Source organism: Lycium barbarum, chromosome 9, assembly GCF_019175385.1.
Source record: "Lycium barbarum isolate Lr01 chromosome 9, ASM1917538v2, whole genome shotgun sequence".
Taxonomy (NCBI): domain Eukaryota; kingdom Viridiplantae; phylum Streptophyta; class Magnoliopsida; order Solanales; family Solanaceae; genus Lycium; species Lycium barbarum.
Genome location: NC_083345.1, coordinates 41,473,234 through 41,497,300, shown reverse-complemented (window position 1 = coordinate 41,497,300; position 24,067 = coordinate 41,473,234). Strand labels below are relative to the sequence as shown.

General features: G+C 38.2%; 1 pseudogene; it reads right to left on the bottom strand.

The window, feature by feature from the left end:
• Nucleotides 1-206: 206 nt before the first annotated feature.
• LOC132611893 (very-long-chain aldehyde decarbonylase CER1-like) overlaps nt 207-24,067 on the bottom strand; it is a 96,782-nt pseudogene continuing 72,921 nt past the window's right edge.

Here is a 24,067-nt window from a genome sequence, read left to right as displayed (position 1 = left end):
CGATTAGGATCATCAAATGCTATTCCTTCTTATCACAACGTCGTATGCGTCGTGCCCTTCGCTAGCCTATTCACTGTATGTCAACGGAAAATTTTCCAAGGTGTAACAACAACCCATCACAATCACAATCACAATTAGAGAACGAGACATCATGGAAAAAAACTCACTGTAAAATGTCAAAAATTTGTTGTTCAATATACCTTAATTCATGTTTGACACAAAGCATGGGCTACAGAATAAGCAACTTTGGACAAATGGCCTTTAAAGACAACTTGAGTGGTTTCTTTAGGAATGGAATTCAGGACTTTAGCAACAGCTAGGATGCTTCCATCAACCACCTTCATTTTTAGCTGAGGATGCCTTCTTATGTAAAGCTCATCATTCTTGTTCAATTCCTCCTCCTATATGAAGATTTTTCCATAGAATCATAAGAATTACTAGTAATATAATCGCTCTGTTCTATCCAACAATTTAGTTCGTTCGTTACAACAAGAACAACGACGTCTCAATCCCAAACAAGTTGGGGTCTGAATAGTAACTAATCATGTCGCTCCATTTAAACGCATCTCAGTGTTCCGTTATAATTGTTTTCCAATAATACCTACAAAATATTGATGGAAGTATATACTTACAAACATCTTTTGAATCATTCATATGTTACTTGCCTGATTTAACTGTCTAAGGCTCAAAACCTTTATGCCTTTCTAATCTGTTGCAACAAACTCCGACCAATAAAATGAACAGTAGTAATACTTGAATTGATTACTCAAGAAGAACAATTACATTGGAGAAATATGATAATTCAATTCACAAATACAACAATTACAATAGGAAAAATATTATTACAGTAAGATAGAAGGGGGATGAGAGGACTTAGAAGAAATGGAATGAGAATTCAGAGAATGTTGCTATCAGTTCTTGCCTGCCCACGACTTTGGCAGTTCTCCTGCATATAACCATCTCCAAATTCAACTTCTATGTTTCTCACGTGCTTATCTATGCTTAGCCTAAAACATAGTCCTGTAGCTTTTTGTTGGGCTGTTTGATCTGTTCGCTTTTCCCAATTATTCCAAGCCCATTCTCAATTTCGCTACTGACTTGGGCTGGCTGATCCATAACAATGCTTCCCTCCCAATCGAGAACTTTGTCCTCAAGGTTCGGTGGATGTTGATCTTCGTCAGGAACCTGAATCAGGGGAGTCACCTGTTCAGCAGGAGTCCCCACGCATTTCTTGAGTATAGAAATATGAAAACGGGGTGAATTCGTGCATCTGCTGAAAGATCGAGTTTGTATGCAACTGAACCAATTCGTTTCAACACTTGATAGGGAACCAAATACTTCCTGCCGAGTTTGTGGTAGTGCTGCAAATGAAGGGAAAGCTGCCTGTAAGGCTTGAGCTTCATAAACGCCCAATCACCAACTTCCAACTGCAAATCAGTTCGGCGAGCATTAGCGTATAATTTTATACGAATTTGAGCCTTGGGCAAGTTGCTTTTAAGTAGAGCCAGAACTTCATCTCTCTTCAGTATGTACTTCTCGACTAAATCATCTATTGCACTGCCCAATATGTACTGAGAAACTGTAGGAGGTTCACGTCCATACAATAGCTGAAAAGGTGTCACTCCGGCAGATGATTGAAACGCTGTGTTGTACCAAAATTTAGCCCAAAGTAGCATTGGTACCCATTCATTGGACTCTCTGAAATGAAGCACCTCAAATACTGTTCAATGCACTTGTTAAGGCTTCGAATTGTCCACAGTTTGCAGGTGATACGCTGTACTCATAGCGAGAGAGGTGCCCTGGAGCCGATTAATTTCCTGCCAAAAAGAGTGAGAAATCTTGGATCCCTGTCAGTGACAATAACTCGTGGAGGTCCATGTAGCTTAATAACATTAGCAACAAAGGCTAAGGCAATAGAATGGGTAGTGAAACTTCATGGCAAAGGAATAAAGTCCCCATATTTTGACAAGCGGTCTACAACAGTCATGATTGTGTCCCTTCCTTTAGAACTCGGAAGGCAGGTGATAAAGTCCATAGCGATCTCCTGAAACACCACATTCGGTATGGGCAATGGTTGCAGCAGGCCTGAAGGGCTGCGATTCATGTCCTTCATTTGTTGGCACACTTGGCAAGTAGTCACAAAATCTTGCACATCTCGTCTCATGCGGTGCCAATAAAAATTAGATGAGAGTCGATAAAAAGTATGAGCAATCCCCGCGTGCCCACCAACAGGTGAATAATGAAATCCTTGTAATAGGCGAATGCGTATAGGTGAATCAGATGGAATAACTAGTCTACCTTTGAAAAATAATAACCCTTCTCTAAGGGCATAATCAGAATAAGTAGCAATTTGGTGCTCAATACCTTGCTTAATGGTAAGCAGTTCAGGATGGGATTGTGTGGCCTCTCGAATATCGTCAATCCAATCAAAATTTCTAGTAGATATGGCATTCAAAATCCCCTGGCAGGTCGAGAAAGGGCATCAGCTTCCTGGTTAAGTTTCCCAGGGCGATACACAATACGAAAATCAAACCCGACTAACTTCCCTAACCATTGTTGCTGCTCAGGTGTCTGAATAACTTGTTCAGTGATATTTTTGATTGATTGTTGGTCAGTAATGATTGTGAAATGTCTCCCAAGTAAATATTGCCGCCATTTACTAACAGCCTGAGTAATGTCATACATCTCGCGATGGTAGGTCGATGCTTTTTGCATTCTAGAACACAAATTTTGGCTATAAAATGTTATGGGATGGCCTCGTTGGGACAAGACTGCCCCCACTCCAACACCTGAAGCGTCAGTCTCCACGTGAAATTCCTACGTGAAGTCTGGTAATGCTAAAACTGGAGTGCAACTCAGCTTGGCCTTCAAAGTTTCAAAGGCTAGTTGTTCGTCATCTCCCCACTTGAAGGGCTCTTTCTTAAGAAAATCAGTCAAAGGACTAGCGATTGTTGCATGTTTGCTTGATGAGACGTCTTTAATACCCTGTGAGCTCTAAGACGCTCCGCACATATTTGATGTCTTTTGGAATCGGCCACTGCTGGATAGCCGAAATTTTATAAGGGTCAGCTGCTAAACCCTTGCTTGAAATGACATGACCAAGATAGTAGACCTGAGGCTGCCCAAATAAGCATTTGGAGCATTTAGCAACCAATTTGTGCTCACGGAGAATCTGAAGAGCTTGGGTTAAGTGTTGCAAATGGTGTTCCCAAGTCATACTGTAAACCATAATGTCGTCAAAGAATACCAAAACAAAACGACGAAGTAACAGCCGAAAAATGGAATTCATTGTAGCTTGAAATGTCGACGGAGCATTAGACAAGCCAAATGGCATCACAAGAAATTGATAGTGCCCTTCATGAGTGAGAAAAGCCATTTTTTCCTCATCCTCGGGACGAACACGCATTTGATTGTAACAAGAGAGCAAATCCAACTTAGAAAAATAAGTTGCACCATGTCATTCATCAAAAATTTCATCGATAGTTGGAATGGTAAAAAATCCCTCATAGTAATAGCATTTAATGCACGATAGTCTACACAAAAATGTCATGTTCCATCTTTCTTGTGGACTAATAAAACAGGCGATGAAAAAGGACTGGTGCTAGAGCGGATGATTCCGTCAGTGAGCATATTAGCAACCAATTACTCCATTATGTGGTTTAGAATGAGTCAAAAGAGGTGACGTAGTAGGGTTGGGTAAAAGGGGTTGGGTCCGAGAAAAAGCTAGACGGATTTGCCTTTTAGCATTATTTAATTTCTGCTCATACATATGTGTCAAACGTATGGCCTCTTCTAAAGACGTGGGCTATCTAATAGCGACTTCATCCTGAAAATAAAACACTCAACTAAAAACTCATCAGGCAAGTGTACTGTTTCATTAGAAATAGCCTCGAACCGAGCTCGGAACTCTGCCACAGTGGACGTTTGTGGAAGCTTAGAAAGCCTGCCGTCTGGAGAACGTAAGGACTTATCTCAAAATCGGAGACGAAGCATATCAGCAAAATGCGGCCAATCAAAGAGTTTCTTGTTACGAAACATCTAATGATACCAGTCAAGGGCCTCACTATCCAAATAGAACGATGCCACTGACAGCTGATGAATAGGCAAGATGGAATAAAACTCGAAATAGCGCTCGACCTGAAACAAACACGCCTCGGGATTTTGTCCATTAAAATGACTAAGGTCCACCGCCGCTGGTTTGTGTCAGATTGTGAGCGGAGCAGAAGAATTAGATCCCGAAGATAAACAAACGTCTGCCTGTCGTGGGCAAACCGAGTGAACAACAGCGGACTGAACAACCACAGTAGAGATAAAATCCTGCACCAACTGATTCAAGTTGTCCACACTGTCTGATAACTAAGAAAACTCAGTCGAAGAACCCGACGAAATAGCGGAATCCTTTTGCTTTGAATTACCCATGGAGTCCAAACCAATGAAAGCACCAAATGGAACAAACTCCGACCCAATAAAACGAACAGTAGAAATACTTGAATTGATTACTCAAAAAGAACAATTACACTGGAGAAATATGATTGTAGGCACTGAAATTTAGTCGGACTTAAATTCACAAATTAATTGGGATCATATTCCAAATTCGAGATGTATTGGCCCAAACAAATATTATGGGCTAATATAATTGAATTAATTGATTTAGTCCAATTGGTATGGATTTAATTGAAGGATCAATTCAATTGGGCTAGTCTATCTTGTCGGACTTCACATGATGAGCTCACTCTATCAGCCCAAGGTCCATGCCACGTGTCAAATGACGTGGCGCGCCAAGTCAAGTCAAGGACCAATAAAATCATGCCACGTGCATAAGTGACGCAACATGTCAAGTCAGTAGATGAATCAATCAAATGTCGCCAAGTGTTCAAATGACATGGTTCAACCAATCATATACAAACCCTAGCTCTCCCCTGCAACTATAAATAGGGGTCTTCACAAAGCCAAAAAAAGGAAGAAAAAAAGACATAGAGAAGCTCTCAGCCGCAAGTCTTCCACATACTAAGAAGTCTTCGCTCCAAGTGGTGAGCCGCAATTTTCCATACCTCTACGTTTGTGATTAAAGCTCGGCTCCGCATTCGTAGTGAAATATCAACAACAAGTGATTCGTCCATTCAAGAACAAGCAAAAGCCCTTGATTGACGGCCGTATCGTGAGGAGAAGAATCAGAGGATTACATCTTTTTATTTAAGATTTCATAAAGATTGTAACCCCCGCGCAAATTCTTGAAATCAAATATTATTCTTTGTCGCTATTTTTCTTGTCTTGATTATTATTTTCAGGAACGAAAGATTAGTCGTTACAAATTTGGCACGCCCAGTGGGACAATCTTTACCTCTCATCTCTTCTCGCATCGAACTTCAAAAACACTAAGATGGCTTCCAAGAAGGTCAACTCGAAATCCGCATCCGCAAAAACTACCGGATCCAAATTCTCCGTTGCTGTTGAAAACATCCTAGATGTTACTGAGGGGAGCATCGGACCTGTCACAAGGAACCATGCCAAATTTCTAGGGCAACGAGTTCCGCAAGCACAGCCTGAATCTGCTGTCGTCTTTGGTTCGTCTTCAAAAGGCATAAGATCTTCCGCAAACACCACAGAAGAAGGGGAAAACGTCGCCAAAATGGTGGAGAGGGTTCTTTCCCAACTTAGTTTATCTAAGCCCAAGAAATCCTTTATGCAAGCCGATGATGATGTCTTAAGCACTAGATCTACTCTGCATAACATGTTCGCATCATATGTTAGCGAAAATCCATGTTCTTCTCCATCACCTACGATGGTGGCGCATGCAATGATGACTAATGCTTCAACCATAGAAGAACAACTTGAAAATTTGACGAAAGCAGTTGAAGGCCTATCAAGGTATGTTAAAGATCAAGATGCTAAAATCACCAAGTTAACAAACAAATTGGAGATCATGGCCGAAGGAAAGTCTACCCAAGCACCTGTGAAGCTTCATGAAACACAAGAGGAAGAAGAGTCCTCCGCAAAACAAGCAACAATGATCAAGAAGGTCCAAGTCCCCGCCGAAGGTCTGATTCCCGCTGGTCAGTTGAAGGACTTCATCATGGAGGCTATTAAGGATAAATTTGAGCCCGCACCCAAATCTTCTCTTACATATGCAAAGCCATATACACGAAGGATTGATAAGTTGAAGATGCCTGCTAACTATCAACCTCCTAAGTTGCAGCAATTCGACGGCAAAGGGAATCCAAAACAACACATAGTACACTTTGTTGAAACTTGCAATAATGCTGGAACATATAGTGATTACCTTGTCAAGCAATTTGTTCGATCCCTCAAAGGGAATGCCTTTGATTGGTACATAGACCTCGAACCTAGTTCCATTGATAGGTGGGAGCAACTAGAGCAAGAATTTCTTAACCGTTTCTACAGCACAAGGCGCGTTGTGAGCATGATAGAGCTTACAAATTCCCGCCAGACAAAGGGTGAGAAAGTTGTTGACTTCATCAATCGCTGGAGGAGCTTGAGCCTTAACTGCAAAGATCGCCTTAGTGAAACTTCTGGGATCGAAATGTGCATCCAAGGTATGCATTGGGGTCTTCGTTACATCTTGCAAGGAATAAAGCCCAAAACATTTGAAGAGTTGGCAACTCGTGCGCATGATATGGAATTAAGCATTGATACAAGTGGAGATCAATTGTTGCCTGTCCGTGAGCCTCACGAAGATAAAGATATAGAAGACTTCCATAGTGGGGGAAAGTTTGAATCCGAAGATGAAATAGAAGGGTCCATGTATGTTACAGCGCTCCTCAACGCAAGAGCCTAAACTGCAAGTTGAAACGCTCCTCGACGCAAGAGCCTAAGCTGCAAGTTGAAACGCTCCTCGACACAAGAGCCTAAACTGCAAATTGAAACGCTCCTCCACGCAAGAGCCTAAATTGCAAGTTGAAACGCACCTCGACGCATGAGCCTAAACTGCAAGTTGAAATGCTCCTCGACACAAGAGCCTAAACTGCAAGTTGAAACGCTCCTCGATGCAAGAGCCTAAACTGCAAGTTGAAACGCTCCTCGATGCAAGAGCCTAAACTGCAAGTTGAAATACTCCTTGACACAAGAGTCTAAACTGTATGTCACAAGCCTTCAAATTCAGGCTAAATCCTCAAGTTGTAAAGCTCATCAAATTCGAGCTAAATCTACAGTCGTGAAGCTTTTTAAATTCAAGCTAAACCTTCATATCAAGAAGATCCTCAAATTCGAGCTAAATCTACAAGTTGTGACGCTCCTCAAATTCAATCCAAATCTTCAAGTTGCAAAGCTCTTCAAATACGAGCCGAGTCTTCAAGTGGCGAAGATCTTCGAATACAAGCCAAATCTTCAAGTTGCAAAGCTCTCCAAATTTCAATCGAATCTTGAAGTTGCAAAGCTCTTCAAATTTGAGTCAAATCTTCAAGTTGCAAAGCTATTCAAATTTGAGCTAAATTCTCAAGTTACAAAGCTCTTCAAAATCGAGCATAGTCTTGAAGCTGCAAAGCTCCATGAAAACGAGCTAAATCTTCAAAGTTGAATACTCCTGGCCCGCATGAGTTTAAACTGTGTACGGCCCCCCCAAAAAAAAAGTCCGCTAGGTTGAAAACCTCGAAAGAGGCGGCCTAGGAAAAATTTAGGACAAACAAAAAAAGTCCTCTAGGTTGAAAACCTCGAAAGGGGTGGCCTAGGAAAAAGTTAGGACAAAAAAAAATCTTCTTTTTTCGAAACTACGAAATGACTTGATCCTCTTCACCGAGGTACGTAGGCGCTTAGAGTTTCATTCTAAGTTCAGTCGCATAAAAAAATCCTTATTTTTTGTTTTTATTTCTGAACTACGTTACGACTTGATCCTCTTTACCGAGGTACGTAGGCGCTTAGAGTATTATTCTAAGTTCAGTCGCATGAGTAAAAACAAAAATATACATATATATATATATATATATATACACACACATATATATAGCATGGCGATATGGGATCGACGCTTGACCTCTTTCAGCGAGGAGACAAACATAACTGGAAAGAAGAAGACAATTCACAGCAATTGAAGCCGAAGATGATTGCAGTTTGTTTTAAACGCTTCTATCAAGTCGGCATTATTTCTTCAAAGAATGATGCCACTAAAAAATCTGATGGATTCTCCAATTAGTCGCTCGCCAAAGCTAGAATGTCGCTCCTATGACGAGTTGATATATTTTTTACCACACATACAAAAAGCTGAAGAGTCGAACAAGATAGATTCCAAGCTGAACTTGGAGAATTATCCGTACAGATACAGAACGAATTTGGCCGTCAATATTATAAATATTGTAGTTCAATGAGTCGTCTTTCCAACAAAATTGTAATCTCGTCATTTCGGCACTCGTACCCCGAGTTATGAATTTTCTCCCACCGAAGCGCAAAGCTGAAAAATAGAACAAGGCAGCGTCTGAGCTAAATTTGGAGAATTATATGTACAAATCTATAAAGCATTTGGCCGTCATTTTTATAAATATTGAAGTTCAATGAGTCTTCTTTCCAACAAAATTGGAATCTCGTCATTTCGGCACTCATACCCCGAGTTATGAATTTTCTCCCACCGAAGCGCAGAGCTGAAAAATAGAACAAGGCAGCGTCTGAGCTAAATTTGGAGAATTATCTGTACAAATCTAGAACGAATTTGGCCATCATTTTTATAAGGATTATATTTCAATGAGTCGTCGTTCCAACAACATTGGAATCTCGTCATTTCGGCACTCGTTCCCCGAGTTATGAATTTTCTCCCACCGAAGCGCAAAGCTGAAAAATAGAACAAGGCAACGTCTGAGATAAATTTGGAGAATTATCTGTACAAATCTATAAGGAATTTGGCCATGATTTTCATATATATTGTATATCAATGAGTCCTCTTTCCATATAAATTGGAATCTTATGATTCCAACACTCGTACTCGGAGTTATGAATTTTCTCCCACCGAAACGAAGCTGAAAAGTCGAACAAGGCAGAATCTAAGCTAATTTTGGAGAATTATCTGTACAAATCTAGAAGGAATTTGGCAGTGATTTTTATATATATTGTAGTTCAATGAGTCCTCTTTCCATTGAAATTAGAATCTTGTGATTCCAACACTCCTAGCTCGACGAAGGGGGCATGCTCCTCATCGGTTCGTGGTAAGTAATTCATGTCAATATGCCCGGAAGGATTGTGATTCAATCTTGGCTTCGTTGCACGACCCTTTGACGCCCTTTGCGGAGGCTCCGCGCACCTACTTGGTCCTCTAAAACAAAATTTCACCCAATCATGGATGGACACCTCATGACGGCCACCTTCGGCAAGTTTGTAAAAGGATGAAAACAAGTATACACAACTCTTGGGGAGTCATGATTTCCCTTGATTGTCCATTTGCGTCAATTCTTTCGCCGAAGGAACAACTTCATCATAAAAAGATCTGTGAATGGGACGTCCTGCAATTGTTCGTAAGTCCCAAAGTGAGATAGACATCTCCCCGATGAAAGTGGAAAGCGTATTGGTAGACGGACGCCAAAGCTCACAAAAAACATGCAGTACGTTGTCATCATAATCATATGTAAACAAAGAAGCGTAGATGGCATCGTAAACTTTGACACGCTCCAAGACTTCCTTATAGCGAGGAAGCACATCTTCCACCCACTCCCAATAGCCAGGTGTGTATCAAACTTTGCCGAAACCAGAAGGCGGGACACTCCAGTTGTTGAAACATCCATTGGGATGAGAAGATTTGGTGGACGCGACTTTTCGATGAATTGCGGACTTCAATAGAGGGACGTCCATAACAGTGGACTTGCCTGAGAAGTTGCTCATGACGTCTTTGGTCTCCTTTTTAGACCATTCAGCAAGATGAAGCGTAGAAAGCTCTCCGTCAAGTGAGAAGGCACCGATTACTGGAGGTTGAACCTCCAAGGCAAGGACTTTGGCATTCGAATTTCGTTTGTCGCTCACTATCTCTAGATGAGGACGTGGCGTATCGCGGTCACGAAAGTGCATCATCTTTATTTAAAGTTAAAGCCGTACAAATGCGCCCAAAGACCTGCAAAAGAAATAAAATAAAGGGGACAAGTAAGTTTCGTAGAACATGTCCAAAGCCAAGAAAGCAAAATCAGATTCTGTGGCTGATTAAAAAAAATAAACCTGAGCCAATATAGAAGCAATTTGATTGTGGTTTTCGTATATGACATAGTTCTATGAGTCCTCTTTCCGACGCCGCAAACCGTTCGTGATTGCGATGTTCCTAAGTCAAGATATAAGATTTTTCGTCAGGACGCGCAAGACTAATAAACCAGCGAACTAGAACTCAAAGTCTGATTCTCGATCAATATCTGAGCAAATATAGATGCAATTGGGTTGTGGTTTCCACGTGTGACGTAGCTCTACGAGTCTAGTTTCCGAAACATCAAGCGGATCATGATTTCGACGTTCCTACATTGAGATATGAATTTTCTACCACAGACATGCAGAGCTGTAAAGAAAGTGACGAAAATACATATGGAAAAAGAAAATTACCTGATAGAGATGGGTCGAACCAGCTCGAAGATGCTTCAAATTGACGCTCAAACACCAAGAGAAGGCGTTGTATTTATAGATGTCAAAATCTGGTTCCTACATAGACTACACAAAGAAATCCTTGTTCTAGTTGAAATCTAATCATGGAAAGTTTAGGCTTATGTATGGAAAGTTTAAACTTATGGAAAATTCATATTCTCTCCTAATAACTCAAAGAAGTACCATGCAAATATGGAAAGTATATGAGAGATATGCATGTTGATGGTATGATTTGCTTGAGACTAAAAAAAAAAAAAGGGCTACAGGGATTTTCTAATACGAGTTTTAGCCATGTGCTATGCTCAAGACTAAGTCATACATTGTCTACGGGCCATTCTCTTGATACACATTATGCCCCTTGTGTAGTTGTCAAAAAAAAATAAAAAATTAGCTACATATTTTGACAAAACTTCGTTTTCCCAGCTATTGATAACAAAGGAATACCATGGAATATTTTCATAAGCCGGAAACACCTCAAATTCAAAAATAATGAGTTGGCGAAAGACCAAAAGCTAATTGGACCTCTTGCAAATTAGAGAATGCCACCGCAGAAAAAAAAAACTTGTGGACGATCAAGTTGCGGCACCATGGAAGAACTTGAGCGTAGTTATTTCTTATCACATTTCAAATATTTGGGGGAAATCAACTAGATGGAGTAAAAACAAAAGTGTCGTTACAATGATAATTCAATTCACAAAGATAACAGTTACAATAGGAAAAATACTGATACAGTAAGATAGAAGAGGGATGAGAGGACTTAAAAGAAATGGGATGAGAACTCAGAGAATGTTGCAATCAGTTCTTGCCCGCCTACTACTTTGGCAGTTCTCCTGCATATAACCAACTTCAAATTCCACTTCTATGTTTCTCACGTGCTTGTCTCTGCTTGGCCTAAACCATAGTCATTTTTTTGCACGGATTGCCCTTCTTTTGGGGTGGTCTTTAAATTTTACCCCTCATATTTGTGGTCTTTAAATTTTGCCCTTCGCTTGGATACCTGAGGTTCTGGGTTCGAATTCCCGCTCAGACATAAAATAAAAAAATAATTTCGCAAGGCAGGGCTGGAGGGAATGTATGCCGGATCCGGCATAAAGTCCTTAAGGAAAAACTAAAGTTATGCTGGAGGGGGCATAACTTTTCCTCAATGCATAGTTTAGTTATGCCTTATGGGGCAAAGCTTTTCCTTAAGGAACTATGTCTTATGGGGCAGACTTTTAATTAAGGTATAACCAAAAGTATGCCCCATAAGGCAGAATTTTTTCTTAAGGTATAGACTTTGCCTTATAAGGCAAACTTTTAGTTATGTCTTAAGGAAAAATTCCGCCTCATGTGGCATACTATAAAATTTTGCCCATTAAAAGTATGCCCCCACTGGCATAAACTTGTGAAGGATTTACCAAAGTTATGCCGGACCCGGCATACTTATGCCAAGTCTGCCCATAAGGCATAAGTATGCCGGGTCCGACATAAGTTTGGTAATTCCTTAACAAGTTTATGCCGGTGAGGGCATACTTTTAATGGACAAACTTTTATGCCGGATCCGGCATAAACTTGTGAAAGAATTACCAAAGTTATGTTGGACCCGGCATACTTATGCCAAGTCTGCCCATAAGGCATAAGTATGCTGGGTCCGGCATAACTTTGGTAATTCCTTCACAAGTGTATGCCGATGGGGGCATAGCGAAATTTAAACTCTGCCTTGCGATTTTTTTTTAAAATTTTGACTGTGTGGGGGTTCGAACCTGGAACCCATAGGGTTTAGCCGAAGGGCAAAATTTAAAGATTTCAAATATGAGGGGCAAAATTTAAAGACCACCCCAAAAGAATGGCAATTCTGCGAATTGCCCAACCATAGTCCTGTAGCTTTTTGTTGGGCTGTTTGATCTATTGGCTTTTCCTAATTGTTCCAGGCCCATTCTCAATTCCGCTACTAACTTGGGCTGGCTGATCCATAACATCTGCTTCTGCAATTATTTCCTCAATCAACTTGTTAATATTTTCTCTTTGTGACTGGATATTATACTGCAATGCAATTAAGATATATTCCAATAAGCTCTTTAGAAACATACTAGTTGAAAAGAAGTTTACCAAGTATAGTTCTTACTTGTACGCAATACTTTGGATTTCCCAAGTTTGGAATTTAAGATTCTTGTAAACATTTCTCTCAACGATGAATGTGTAGCTGTAAAACCATATAACAATCATTGAGCAGAGTGTGATAGGCCATATTAACCAGAAATACCACTTGGAGGTGTAGGGTTTCGAGGCAAAGTGCGTGAACCCTATCCGAAGATGGTAGATGGATTCAGGAGTTGTTAGATCTGTTAGATACACTACATCAAGAGATTCACCTCTCCTTTTTCGTGACTTTTCAAATAACGTGTCAGTTGATTTGTCCATTGTACCATAGATATAGTCATACATTGAAATGAAAAGCCCATAATTCATTCTATATTGTGTGTGATGTAATGAATGGTACCTATAACATGAAAAAAAACTTCAGTTAGCTGAGTTCATTTTGGGGACATAAAAAGTTACAAAAAATTAGAAACTTTTGTGATTACTGGCATGCCAATTCTTCTTGGTGACAAAACCAAAAAGGTTTTATTAATTTCTATTTGTTTTGGTAGTCAACAACAGGGGCGGATCGAGGGGGCGGGAGGGTGCTCACCCTAACCCTTTCGGAAAAAAATTACATTATATATATAAGGTATTTGTTTTGTGTGTGTGTGTATATATATATATATATATATATATATATATATATATATATATATATATATATATATATATATATATATATTTGAATCCCCTTAATACAAGACTATAGTTACCAATTTTGATTCCTCTAAAGTGATCTACTAGGTGTCCTGCTATATCTTGAGATAACTTTTCAAAGTTACAATTGTTATTAACAATGTAATCAAGCATCTTGGATTTATTATAAACATTACAATTGCAATGTCTAGCAAAGGACCCCAGTTCAGTCTAATCTATACTATATTAAAAGCACGAAGGGTCTTAGAAATGTTGATTGAACTTTTTGTCCTTCATTAAAAGACTCTACAATAGACAAAATTGTCATTTACTATTTTCCTCAAATTATTATTTAATTATTTTACCTTGTAAAAATATACCTCCTCACAATTAATACTTACCAAAATTAATACTTTTATGTAAGAAATTCTATTTCATCTAGAATTCTACCTTTTTTGAGTTTACTTTTATGACACAATCTTTTTATTTCCTTCTAAAATTTATTTGGGTTAATTATAGAGTCCAAGTAATACAAGACCTCCGCTTACTAGGACATAAGCAGTATTCCTCCGTTTACAATATCTTGAATGAATTGTGATTCAGCCGTGTATAATCCATCGTATGCTTTGCTCATGATTAATTGATTGTATCTTTTTGTTTGCAATTTTATGTAGGGACAACTACAAGCTACATTAAATTGGTGATAGAGACTCCAACTGTGAGGTGGATGATGCTGTTCCTTTCACAGAAACTCTAATTCATGGGAGGTTGGACAAATTATGATTAGAAAAAATAAGTTATTTGAAGTAGTTTTGGCATATGATCAGAATTTTAGGTTGAAGATATATGTTGTTTATTTTTTATTTCTTATGCATATTGACCTTACAGTTTTTATTTCTACAGAGAAATTTATTTTGATCACATAATAATATTTGTTTGACTTTTAATCATTGAGATGGACATATAAGAATAAAATGACTTATTTTGTAGGTAAATTATAGGTGGAAGCTTTCACTCCCTTGAAAAGGGAGCCAAAGGAGGTTCCGTACAGTGAGTTTCATCAAATTTCTCCTCTTTTTTTATTTTGATATCAAAATTCATTTGTTTATGTTGGTTTATTGTAAAATTATGTTGGTACTGATGTTTAAGTAAATCAACAAATATGAGTTCAAAGGAACAGAAGGTTAATTATTTGTATAATCCAAATAAATAATTAAATATTTACATGAGAATGACTGCTTTTAACTTTCACTGCTTTTAACTTTCACTCCCTTGAAGAGGGAAGTGTTTCATCAAATTTCTCCTCTTTTTTTGTTTTGATATCAAAATTCATTTGTTTATGTTGTTTTATTGTAAAATTATGTAGGTACTGATGTTGCAAGTAAATCAACAAATATTAGTTCAAAGGAACACAAGGTTAATTATTTGTATCCTCCAAATAAACACTTAAATATTTAGACGAGGAGGGCTGCTTTTAAAGTTTCTACATCAGTCGTAAGTCTTGAATCGTAATCGGGTATTTGTTCTTGATAATATTATTTCATTAATTTGCTTTGCAATTTGTTTTATTTGGTTTATTCCATCTATATATGTATACATATTATATGTCGAGTCATTTATTTTCTTCCGATATTGACATGGTTGTATTTATCTAAGTTTATTTATTTTCTAACAATGTGATTTTGTTTATATGCATTCATCGATGCATTTAAGGTGGATGTGGCACTTATATTGATTTTTTTTCCATGACAATTGAGCTTTTATTGAAAGCTGTGACTAATTTCTGAAGTCTAATATTGAGTAATGTAATTGATTATTCTACATCCATTGATTGCGTAAATCTATTTTTTCATGCTTGAATTGAAAAATTAAACACTTTATAACCATAATTTTTTTATTACACTTTAACAAATGAAAGCTCTGAATATTCTTTTATATAGTAAGTTATTTCATTACTAAATGAACAAAAATTATCAACGGAAAGTTATCCGGTAAAATTCGTCACTAATTTTATTTAGCGACGGATTAGTAACGAATTATCAAAAAAAAAAAAAAACTTTTAGAGATGAGCAATTTAGCGATAGATTAACAATGAAGATCGTAGCTAAGTCCAATTTCTTTTCTGCGATGTTTGTTGTCGAATGATGTATGCGCTTTGGTCACGCGCAAAGCACGTAAGCTGAAACTAGTTATCCCAAAAGAAATAGGAATAACCTCCCTGCATGTTCCATGGAATGTGTAGTTCCACCTCTTCATTTATTACCATATGCTTCTTCATGGCCCTGATTGTTTATCTATTCCCTTCCTAGCTACTGGATGTACTCTACTATAGTATTTGGCCATAAGAAAAGAGGACCATAAAGAGTTTTTAGTTCTAAAGAGCCACCATAATTTTGCTAAGAAGGCTTTGGTAGTATTACTGATATTCTTGAATCTCCCTCCTCCATGTAGGGGAACACATTTTGCTCCATGATACACAATGATACTTCTTGTTATTCTCCAAAGAGCTTCTCTATCAGCTTATTAGTAGCTTTGGGTGGGTGGGAATGGAGAAGAGATACATAGGTAGTGTTGATAGGACAAGCTTAATCAGGATTGTTTTGCTCCTGTTGATAGAAGTTTTCATTGCCAGGTATTAATCTTGCGTACTATTTTGAATTAAATCACAGAAGTAATGGATTTTCTTACTTCAATGTAAATAGGGAACCGAGGTACTCAAAAAGAAAAATTATGTTTTGATCTTCATTCTCCTTCTATAATACTGATTTTGTTTTGTGGCCAGATTTGGCTCACAAGGAAATTACAGCTCTTCTTTGTACTAATTTGTTGTCCCGAAAACTTCTCATATTCCTTAAGATCAGGCTTAGATATTTAGCTGTCCCATAGGAGAAGGCAATGAAGTCATCAGTAGAAGCATGGTGATTAATCTAAGGACCTTTCTTACTCATGCTAAATCCTGAAAAATCAGGGTTATCATGGCGTTTATTCAAAGCTTAGAGAGTGCTTCATCAGCAACTACAAAAAGCTAAGGAGACAATGAGTTTCCTTACTTTACTCCTCTAGCAGATTTGAAAAAAAAAATATTCTTCTACCATTTATGATAATGGAGTACCAGAAATTAGATATCAATTTCAAATAGTATGGATCCAAGATTCTGAAAATATCATTTTCCTCATAGCCCCACATAAGAAAGTCCATGACATTTTCCAACCAAATTTATTTGCATAATACATAAACTCAATCTTTGCCTCAGCTAGCAAATATGCCCTCCAACTCTGGGTGTGCACAAATAGGCACCTCAACTTGTATAAAGTTGAACACGCAAACATAAATGCTGACGTGACACATAAAATTTGGAGATGTCTAGATGATCATTTTGTAAGTTGTAGTGTTCAACGGACAAATTAGAGACAAGTTTGAGGTGTCTACTTGTGCACGCCCAAAGTTAGAGGGCATACTTGCTAGCTGATGCCATGTTTGAAGGCTTGTTTATGTATTATGCCAAATTTATTTATATTAAGTTTGATAACCACATTGTTGCTTGAGTTTTTTTTTTTTTATGTGATCCTGTTGGTTATATTATGATCAATTAATACATTCTCTCCAATAATCCTCCCTTCAGTGAAATTACTTTGATTGGAAGATAGCCTTATTCAAGAGTTTGGCGATAGATTTTCTAAATGACATTGCTAAGGCTAATTGATCTAAGCTCAGAGAATTTTGAGGTTTTCCACCTTTGTTATTGGGTATGGGTAATGTATTTACTCTGTTCCATCCTATTCATTACTTTCAAGACCATATTAAAAATGTCATCCTCAATAATGTCTCATCTATGTTGATAAATCTACCATTCAAAATCATCTGGACCCCCTTCACTTTCTTATCAATGTCAAAGACAGCTTGTTTGACCTCATCTTTGTTATGCCTGCTCATTAGGTCTCTATTATCCTCCTCTTTAATCATTGTAGGGATATAGTTAATGAATTGTGTTAGAATATGTCCCAAAAAGGTTTATCGAAATTGTCCCATTCCAACTGGGATTCAATAATTTTCCCATTCCAACTGGGATCCGACTGGCTTGTCCCAATCCAACTGGGATTTTGAATGTCTTCAACCCCTATTTAAAGGAGATTTTCGGCCATAACATAAAGAAAAACATAACAACTATCAAGACTACACACAAGACTATATACCACACTTAGGTTAGAGAGAGTTTTCATTGAGAGATTGTAATCCTTCGATTCCTTTGATCTCGTTGTGCTTCGACACCCTGTTGAGATCGTTTTGTACTCCTCACCTTATAGTTGATTTCTCTGCGCTTCGCGCCCCGTGGTTTTCCCCGTCTTGGGTTTCCATGTAAATCTTGTGTTCATTACGTTTATTGCTTTCTTGCATTATTATTCTTGTGTTGGTGCATCCTAATCGATTATGTTGCATCACTCGTTTAATTCTTAACAAGTGGTATCAGAGCGTTCAAGATCCAGAATGTCTACCATAACAAAGTTTGATATCGAGAAGTTCGATGGCAAGATAAGCTTCGGTATCTGGAAAGTTCAGATGCAAACCGTTTTCACCCAGAACGGATTAAAGAAGACTCTTCTTGGGAAATCCAGAAAACTCGAGTCTATGACAGATGATCAATGGGAGGAATTGGATGAAAAAGTGCTTTCAAATGTCCAACTATATCTATCTAAGAAGGTTCTTCGCGAGGTTATTCATGAGACTACTGCTGTAGGCCTCTGGTTGAAGTTAGAGTCACTCTATATGACGAAAAGTCTCGCAAATAAAATTCATCTAAAGGAACGGTTATATACATTTTTTACGGCTGAAGGTACCCCCATTCAAAATCATCTTGATGAGTTCAACTCTGTTATTCTTGACCTAGAAAATTTAGACGTTAAGGTCGAAGATGAGGATGAAGCAATATTATTGGTCGTCTCCCTACCCTCTACGTATAAGCACTTTAAAGAAATCCTGCTATATGCTGGTAATGAAACACTGAGTTATGAGGATGTCAAATCTAATTTGCTGTCCAAAGAAAATTTTGATTTTGAAGTGCGTTCTGAAGACAAAGGACAAGGTTTGTCTGTTAGAGAAAGATCCCATGATAGAGGGAGTAATAGAAAGAATTTTAGGTCCAAGTCTAGAGGCCGTAAATTCAAAAATGATAAATTATGCAAATAATGCAAGAAGACAAACCACGTAGTTGGTGATTGTCATAAATTGAAGAATAAACTAGAGAGAGAAGAAAATAACAAAATTCTGCAGAAAACTGCTGAAGCAAGAGTTGTTGAAAGTGATTCCGAAGGTGATGTTTTGATGGTTGTCTCTGTTGATAAGAAAAATTCTTCTCAATGGGTTTTTGATTCTGGATGTACATATCATGTGTGTCCTCATAAGGACTGGTTTTCAACATATGAGAAAGCTTGTGGTGTTGTCCTAATAGGGAATGATGCCCCATGCAACGTTGTTGGGATTGGTACTGTAAAAATTAGGACCCATAATGGTGTTATCAGGACCTTGACCAATATTCGTCATGTTCCTGACTTGAAACGAAACCTTATTTCTCTGGGTACTCTTGAATCTCTTGGATGTAAATATTCAGGTGAAGGTGGAGTCCTTAAGGTTTCAAAAGGTTCTCTGGTCTTGATGAAAAAAACAAGACGTGGGACTCTCTATTACCTGCAGGGTTCAATTGTGACGGGGTCTGTAGCAGTTTCTACTTCATTATCCGATGATGATCTCACCCGTTTATAGCATATGTGTCTGGGCCATATGAGCGAGAAAGGTATAACCATTCTGAGCAAAAGAGGTCCTCTTGGTAAAATTGGTACGAGTAAACTTGACTTTTGTGATCATTGCGTTTTTGGAAAATATAAGAGAGTTAGTTTCTCCATAACAAAACACCGTACACAGGGTATTGTTGATTATATTCATTCGGATTTATGGGGTCCCTCCAAAGTTCCTTCCCTTAGAGGAAAACTCTATATGTTGACTTTCATTGATGATTTTTCTCGTAAGGTCTGGGTTTATTTCCTAAGACAAGTGTTTTGCTATTTCAAGAAATTCAAAGCCCTTGTTGAGAACCAGACTGGTCGAAAAATTAAGAAGCTCAAGACTGATAATGGTTTGGAGTTTTATAGTAATGAGTTCTACGCTATTTATGGTATTGCTAGACATAAGACTCTCGTTCATAAGCCCCAGCAGAACGGAGTTACAGAACGTATAAACAGAACATTACTTGAGAGAGCCCGTTATATGCTCTCAAATGCTGGTTTATGGCACCGCCATGATTTCTGGGCCGAAGCTATTTCTACGGCTTGTTACCTCGTCAATTTGTCTCCACATTCATCTATTGACTTTAAAATTCCCAAAGAAGTTTGGTCTGGTAATCCTGTTGACTACTCTATTCTTAGAGTTTTTGGATGCACTATTTTTGCTCATGTTAATGATGGGAAGCTAGCTCCCAGGGTTATTAAGTGCATGTTTCTTGATTTTGCTTCTAAGTTTAAAGGATATCTTTTTGTGGTGTCCTAGCTCCAAGAAAATTATTCAGAGTCAGGATGTAACTTCTAATGAGGTCGTTATGTTATCTTCTGGGAAAGAGTCTGTTGTTTCCGCTACGGGTAATGATGATATGAAAGATGCTAGTGAGAAGGTGGAGGTACAACTGAGCCATAAAGCTCATGAAGTTGGCCCTGTTTCCTCTATAGTTCCTCAGGCTAGCGAGGAGGCTCCTATTGATGAGCCAAGTACTAGTAACACACGTCCCGTCGAGCCACAAGTAGGGGATGATCATGTTATTGCTTCTGATAGACCGAGATGAGTTATAAAGAGGCCCGCTCGATATGCTGACACTGATGATGATGGGCTTATTGCTTATGCTCTTGCAGTTGCACAAGAAATTCCCTAAGGAGTTGATTATTCTACATACTCCGAGGCAATTTTTTGTCCTAATTCCTCAAATTGGTTAGTGTCTATGCAAGAAGAGATAGAAAGTTTGCACAAAAATAATACATGGGTGTTATGTGAGCTGCCCAAAGGCCGTCGTGCATTGACTACAAAACGGATCTACAAACTAAAAGATAGTATTCCCGAGGTTGAAGCAGTAAGATAGAAAGCTCGCTTGGTGGTTCGTGGTTGCCAGCAAAAGGAAGATATTGACTTTAATGAAGTTTTCTCTTATGTTGTTCGTCATACCTCCATTAGAGTGTTACTTTCTATTGTTGCTCTTTTGGACTTGGAGTTGGAGCAACTTGATGTTAAAACTGTGTTTCTTCATGGAGAGTTAGAAGAAGAAATTTATATGAAGCAACCCTAGGGTTTTGTTGTTCCTGGCAATGAGCAATTTGTTTGTCGGTTGAAAAGATCTCTTTATGGCCTTAAACAAGCTCCAAGATAGTGGTAAAAAAGGTTTGATTCCTTTATGATTGGGCAAGACTACATACATAGTAAGTATGATAATTATGTGTATTTTCGACAGCTTTCTGGTGGTTCCTTCTTTTACTTATTGTTATATGTTGATGATATGTTGATTGCTTCTAAAGGCAAGTGCTTGATCAACAAGTTAAAATCTCAACTTAATTATGAGTTTGAGATGAAGTACCTTGGTGCAGCTAAGAAGATTCTAGGTATGGAGATTCACAGGGATCGAAAAACTGGGAAGCTTTACTTGTCTCAGACTCGTTAGGTTTAATGTGTTTGATTGTAAACCTGTTTCTACTGCGTTTACTGCTCATTTCAAATTGTCTGCTGACTCTTGTCCTAAGTCCGAGGAGGACATTGAGAGCATGTCTACCATCCCGTATGCTAGTGCTGTTGGTAGCCTTATGTATGCTATGGTTTGCACTAGACCTGATTTAGCTTTTGCGGTTAGCATAGTGAGCCAACACATGCATAATCCTAGAAAGGATCATTGGAATGCCGTGAAGTGGATTCTTCATTATGTGAAAGGGTCTGTTGATATTTATTTGGTATTTGATAGAGCCAAGGAATCGTCTTATGATGTTGTTAGGTACGTTGATTCTGATTATGATGGTGATCTCGATCGTAGGAGGTCTATTTATGGTTACACTTTTTCACTGTGCTCTGGTGCTATCTCTTGGAAAGCACAATTATAGTCTATTGTAGCCCTTTCTACTACCGAAGCTGAGTACATCGCTGCAACTGAAGGTGTTAAAGAAGCTACATGGTTGCGAGGTTTTCTTATTGTTCTTGGTGTCCAATAGGGTACTACCATTGTATTTTCTAATAGTTAGAGTGTTATTCATTTTACCAAGGTCAATTCTCATCGCTCAAGACCAAGCATATTCGCATTAAATACCAGTTTATCAGAGATACTATTGCTTCAGGGGAGATTGTGGTAAAGAAAGTTCACACGTCAAAGAATCCCGCAGATATGTTAACCAAGTCGCTTGCTATTACTAAGTTAAAGCATTGCTTAAACTTAGTTGGTGTTCTTTATACTTAAATTGCCCTTCGGGCTTTATGGGGTGACGAGTGTTGGTGTTGATGTATTTTGGTCCAAGGTGGAGATTGTTAGAATATGTCCCAAAATGGTTTATCGAAATTGTCCCATTCCAACTGGGATTCGATAATTGTCCCATTCCAACTGGGATTCGACTGGCTTGTCCCAATCCAACTGGGATTTTGAACGTCTTCAACCCCTATTTAAAGGAGATTTTCAGCCAGAACATAAAGAAAAATAGAACAACTATCAAGACTATCAGGACTACACACCAGACTATATTCCACACTTAGGTTGGAGAGAGTTTTCATTGAAAGATTGTAATCTTTCGTTTCCTTTGATCCCGTTGTGCTTCGACACCCTGGTAAGATCATTTTGTACTCCTCACCTTATAGTTGATTTCTCTGCGCTTCGCGCCCCGTGATTTTTCCCGTCTTGGTTTTCCACGTAAATCTTGTGTTCATTACATTTATTGCTTTCTTGCATTATTATTCTTGTGTTGGTGCATCCTAATCGGTTCCGCTGCATCGCTCGTTTAATTCTTACAAATTGTAAAATCAACTATCTGAGCCTCTTGAGAGAACATACTCTCATAATAGTCTGTTGCAACTTTTGAGATATTTTCTTCCCCCTCAATCCATTGGTTGTTCTTCCCTTTAATTTTGTGCAATAACAATCTGTTTCTTATACCCTTGATAAACTTATGGAAGTATCTAGTATTACTATTTACTTCAATGTTCCATTTCAAGTGGGCTTTTTGTTTCAAGAAAGAATTAATCTTCTTCATATAGAGAATGTATTCTGCGTAATGTCTATTGAGCTCCATTTTGTTGATATCATTTTGTCCCCTGTAGAGTTACACCAACTTCAGCATTCTTTTCCTCCATGTCTTAGCGGTATCAAAGACGTTCCCTATGACAATCTTGGACCATTTACTTAAGGTCTTACTTAAAAAAAAAAAAAAAGGTCAACCCGGTGCACTAAGATCCCGGACCGCGGAAGGGCCGAATCACAAGGGTCTATCGTACGCAGCCTTACTTTGCATTTCTGCAGGAGGCTGTTTTCATGGCTCGAACCCATGACCTCCTGATCACATGGCAGCAACTTTACCAGCTACGCCAAGGCTCCCCTTCTAAGGTCTTACTTACCAATTTAAATTTATGCCAAACCTTCCATAAAACATTGCCTTCAATGTGTGTGCTCCAAGCTTCCTTTATAATAACCTTAAGTCATCAGCAATCCAGAAGTCCAGAAATTTAAAATATTTAGGTCATTCTTCATCCCTATAAAGGACAATGATCTGAGGCTAATTCTTGCCAGTATTGCACAATAGAGATTTGGAATAGATCCTCCAATTAACTATCGATTAGTAATCTATCAAGCCTATTCCATATCCTCTTCCTTTTCCTTTTCCTTTTCCAGTTATTGCACAATGTAAAAGTGTTTCCATTAACCTGTATCTCTCAGTGTACAGTCTACAAATATGTACATAGGAGTGTCAGTTCTTATGTGAGTAATTTTGCAGTGAACTACTTGTTCTTCAATGCACTGTATTTCACAATTGATCTCTATGTTCGAAAATAGTAAGATATCGTTGTTTATGTTTGAAAACAATTCCCAAAACATATGTTGTAACCATTAATATTTGCTTCTCCCACAGATGGTTCTTGAAAAGCCTAGAAAGATATTTTGTACCTCTGAATAAAAGTGATAACTCTGTCTATTGAGGCTTTGGAATTTCAACCCTCTGAAATTCCAATTGAGGATACTAAGCAGTGTGATTTATTATTTGGTATTACTTGGGATCTAAGATATGTGATTTTGTTTCTTCATTGACCTTTGAAGGTCCTTGGTGATAAAATGTTCCTGTTGGACAGCCTTAGATATCTCCTTTTGGACACCTTGATTATCATTCCTCTGTAGACAACCGTATGGTCATTTTCAGTATATCAACTTGTAGATTATATTTTCACATTAATATTTGCTATAGGCTTCCCACGCACTCCTTATATCTTTGGTTGTTGACGGTCTCTTAGGTACAAAATCTCTTTAAAATCATTTGCTTTTATCCCAATTGATATCAATTTACAGTGAATCAAATTATCTCAAAACCTTTCACTAATTGTGAGCAACTAGTTAATGTGTCTAAATAAAACATTAGGAAAAGTGTAACGGGCTATCTATGTGTTCGGCCACGAAACATTCATAACTACATTCATGCATAAAATTGGTAAGTAACGGAGTCAGTAGGCGACTGCGTACGCAAGATTTTTCATAAGCGGTGTCGAC